The following is a 4,769-nucleotide window of genomic DNA, read 5'->3' on the forward strand; positions in this document are numbered from 1 at the left end:
GGCATAAGGCCCGTAAGGCCCTGCTATCAGCGTCTGCTGGTTATCACCGCAATGCTTATAAGCACTGTCTCCCGGCCCTGTCTTTCCATCCTGGATAGTGGGTTTGGCTATCCGCCCAAGGATCTGCTGGTTTTTGGTGGGACAAAAAAGCTGTCTCCTCTGTATTTAGGCCCCTTTAAGGTCGACAGGCGCATTAATCCTGTTACTTACCGGCTGTTGCTCCCTCCATTGCTTCGGGTCCACCCGGTGTTCCATGGTTCTTGCCTCCACCTGATCTTATGCAGTATGCTCACACGCACCTGTGCAGTCGGCCCCCCGCATGATTGATGGGGCCCCGGCTTGTACAGTTCACCGGGTCCTGGAACTCCGTCAGTCTGGGGTCGTGACCAATACAGTTTAAGGTCTTACATAGAGTTCATAGATCTAAATTCCAATTGACAAAATTTTACCCCAATTCAATCAGTGATTGCTGTGACAAATGCCACGCCTCACCTTGTAATTTAAGTCATATGTTTTTTCTGTGTCCTTCATTGCACAAATATTGGTCTTTTTATTTTGACACTATGTCAAAAGTTGTCAAGATTCATATCGATCCTTGTCCCTCAATAGCCATATTTGGCCTGCCTATTAGTTTTCCCTCTCTATCCATGCCTCAGTCTGATGTTTTGTCTTTCACATCTCTATTGGCCAGACGTCGGATTCTATTGGCATGGAAGTCAACAAGGCCCCCATCTTTTTCTCTATGGCTCCAAGATGTCTTGTATTTTCTTAAATTAGAGAAAATAAGATGTACAGTTAGAGGCAAAACTGCAGCATTCTATTCCAAGTGGAATCCTTTTCTTTTACATTTGAATCAGCTTTCATTTTTACCGATTGACTGAGCTACCCCCCCCCCCCCCCCTTCCCGTGTGACTGTTGTTCTCTGTCTGTTTGTGTTAGGGTTCAATTAAAAAAATAAAAATAAATAAATGGAGGAACTGTATGCACTATCTTTATATGTGACTTTGTTCACTGTCTTTGTTGTAATTGTGTATGATACTCTTTCTCAATAAAAATATTAAAAGTAAAAGGTGCACAGATCTCACCTGAGCTGTGTAGACTATATTATTGGTCTGTAGTATTAGTGTATGATATTAGTATATGGTATTGGGCTGTGGTATTAGTCTATAAAAAAAATCTAAATACAACAAATTACAACGACAGATGTATTCTGCTATCTAAAAAATAAAAAAATTAAGACTTTGCCATACGTACTAGTGATTTTCATACTGTCACGGTGAGGCGGCCCCCTACCGGTCGCCTCCGTCCACATGGCAGTTGTCCTCAATGAATTAAGTCCTATTTTCCAGATTGGGTTCCAGAGCTGCCCTCAGTTTCTGCCAGAAGCCCTGGGTGTCCTGCTGTGATCTGGGCCAACTGAGGTATGTGTGTTTCTTAACTAGACTTCTCACCCTGTAGTATGGAGATAACTGATGTGGTGGAATATCCTCCAGGAACACCAGGATGAGGATGTCATTTTTCTCATCAAACAGGCGGAAACTTGCCACCTGGATCTCTCTGGAACATCACTCACTCTCAGGTAGTGGCCACTGATCACACATATGGTCTTGCGGCTGCCGTAGATGCCGTCCACGATGTTGTCTATGATGGGTTTTCCTGGCTGGAAGTCCCTGTGGTGCAGACACAACCTCCAGCCCTGCTCTCCCTCCAGCTGGGGTACCAGCTCTCTCATAACCCACAGTTCATCATGTGTGTTGTAGGAAATGAAAGCATTGTACTGGAAACATTGACATTTCTGTTTTTTCTGCTGCCTTTTGTCATACACAAAAGCGAGGAAAAGGTAGTAGGCATAAACAACCTGCCATCTCAAGAAGTGATAGAGGAATGAACTGAGCAGGGTCAGAAGAACCAAGAGTGTAGTGGAGATGAAGAATAAAAACCCCACATCAACAGTACAGGAGTTTATATCAAGATCTATGAGTCGACTACCTCTGAGATTGGATGGGTAGCTGCATGTGAACTGATCAACATTTATAACTTGCGTATCATTGTTTGTGATTGTCCAGTTAATGAACCAGGCATCATCACATTCACATGAAAAATCATTTACTTGTATATCCAAATAGGATAACTTTGGAAGGGATTCAATCACAGTCTCATTAATGACACTTATTGAATTTTTTCTAATCACCAAATTTTGTAATTTGCTGAGGTTTGCCTGAATGAGAAAGTCCAGTGTCTGCATCCTTACTTGAATCATCATGAGACTACTGAGTTTTGTAATTGGCATAAATATTTCTGCTGATAGTGACTTTAATTCATTCTTGCTGAGGTCTAGTCTCCACAAGTTTGGTGTATATGTAAAGGTGTCAGGATGGATAGAGTGAATATTGAGATTTCCAGCAAAGAACATCTTTAAAGATTTCAGACCTTGCAAAAAGTTTGAAGGAATATTTTTCATTCCTTCTTTGCCCTGGCTAAACAATATAAAAACTTCAAAAATAAAAAGGGTGGTTGTCTGAGTTTGTTCTGGTTTGAGTATGATATCTCATTGTTGTTTAAGAGCAGTGTCTTCAGATTTGTGAAACCCGAGAAGACAGATGATCTAATTGAAGTTTGAGTGATCTTGTTTGATTGCAGGTCTAGGTGAGTCAGATTATGTAATCCTTTAAATGCTCCTGGTTCTATATTCTTTATTTGGTTGTCTTGTAAAAATAAACACAGAAGGGAATGCAAACATTCAAAATAACCTGCGTGTATTAAACCTAGCTTGTTGTGAGATAACTCCAAATATTCTAGATTAGGGGGACCCTTCTTGAAATATCCTTTTAAAGTATACAATCTACCTGAGCCAATAAGGAGCCTCTTTAGATTATATAAACTCTGAAAAGTGCATTGTTCCAGGGTGGTCAAAGGATTTCTGTAAATATGAAGTTTCTTTAATTGTGTTAAATTGGTCAAATCTGAGCATTTTAATGTCATTATGGAATTGTAGCTAAGGTCTAGAGTCTCCAAGGTAGACAGATTTCTGATGGCAGTGGGGACATTATTCAGATTGTTACGGCCCATATTCAATGTTTGGAGGTTGCTCATTGATTTAAATGCTTGTGTTGTTATATTAGTGAGACTGTTATTAGACACATCCAGTACTGTCAGACCTGTACAGTCCTTTAACTCCTTCTCTGATATTGATCTGATAATGTTTGACTCCAAACAAAGTGTTCTAAGTGAACTAATCAGACAAACGGTTTTAGCCAGCATTTTCACTGTCTGCTCCCCTAGGTAGTAAAGTCTAAGGTTAGCCAGAGTAGAGTTAAATGTTTGTAATATTATTTTCAGCATCTCTGATGACATTGCTGTTCCACTGACGTTGAGTCTGTTGACATTTCTGAAGTGATTTTTGTCTTGCACATCCCACTTCATGCTGACGCTAATGAAAGCCAGATCTAATGTTTCAAGGTCAGGAAATACATCAGCTGTGACCTTGAACAACTGCAGTGGATTATGGGACAGATCCAGGACTTTCAGTTTTACTGATGTATTTGATATGTGCATTGTTTGAAAAGAAGAAAATCCATTTTTGCCAATGTGTAGTTCCTGGATGTGAGGCAGTTGAAACACAGACTGTATTTTATAGATGTCATAAAGATGATTTCCTGATAAATTCAACATTACCAGACTGATCAGAGGGAGAAATGCAGATGGGTTTATATTTGTAATCCAGTTTTTATCTATGCGAAGCACAGTGAGATTAAAAATGTTCTGGTAGAATCCTCCTGAGATGAAAGTGAGTTTGTTCTGGGCGAGATTTAATTCCTGTAAGGCTGTCAAATCTCTAAACGCTCCATCCTCAACTTCCTTGATCAGATTGTTAGAAACGTTTAAGGTTTGAAGGTTATAAAGGTGTATAAAGTCATTCTTCTTTATCACTGATATTTTGTTGTAGGAAATGTCCATCACTCTTGCTGTTTGTGGTATGTGTTCAGGCACAACACACAGGCCTCTTTTGTAACAGAGCACTTTCATCGTTGGAGATATTAAAGAGTCTTTGATAATGCAGTCTTTCAGAAAATATCCATTTATCACACTGACAAATGCACAGCTAGACAACATATAGAAGATGACTGTGGATTCCAATAAAAAACATGTTTTTTTTAGCAGTCCGAAGAAATAAACACGAAAAAGTCTATGTAACTACTATGATCATATTTCACAGCTCCATAAGGCATATACATACATTTTATTCTACATTGCATATTAAATTAGCATTTTTCATGCAAGTTTTTTTTTCTCTCTTTTGAACATGACAACAAGAGACATAAATATATACCCTAGAACAGTGGTTCCCAAACTTTTCTGTCGTGCCCCCCTTTAGTAGATGAGAATAATTTGGTGCCCCCCCATGCGCCCAATAATTTTTGTTGAGCGGGGGGGGGGGGGGGGGTGGCGATCGTAAGTTGTTGAGCGGGGGGGGGGGGCCATCGTAAGTTGTTGAGCGGGGGGGGGGTTAAGCATTATCGGAAGATCAACTCAAGAGTAAGAGCTTACTTTAAAATCATATTTGTCAAATTATCTGGCCTGTCATTCTGCTGGGTCCACCTACTCCTGGTGTCATGCAGTTGTGCTTTTGCTCTCTCCAGTCAGTTCCCGTTCTCTTATAGTTTTACATCACATATTGGCTTGTTCACTGGGGGCTTGGACCCTTAAATCTACACAGATGAATTGTGACGATGTCTGTTGTAAAACACACAGCACAATATAAATATATT

At 40.1% G+C, this 4,769-nt stretch overlaps 1 pseudogene; it reads right to left on the reverse strand.

The window, feature by feature from the left end:
• Positions 1-1,331: 1,331 nt before the first annotated feature.
• On the reverse strand, positions 1,332-4,026 carry LOC143509591 (toll-like receptor 2; annotated as a pseudogene).
• Positions 4,027-4,769: the final 743 nt, after the last annotated feature.

The sequence above is a fragment of the Brachyhypopomus gauderio genome, chromosome 3 (assembly GCF_052324685.1).
Source record: "Brachyhypopomus gauderio isolate BG-103 chromosome 3, BGAUD_0.2, whole genome shotgun sequence".
NCBI classification, from domain to species: Eukaryota; Metazoa; Chordata; class Actinopteri; order Gymnotiformes; family Hypopomidae; genus Brachyhypopomus; species Brachyhypopomus gauderio.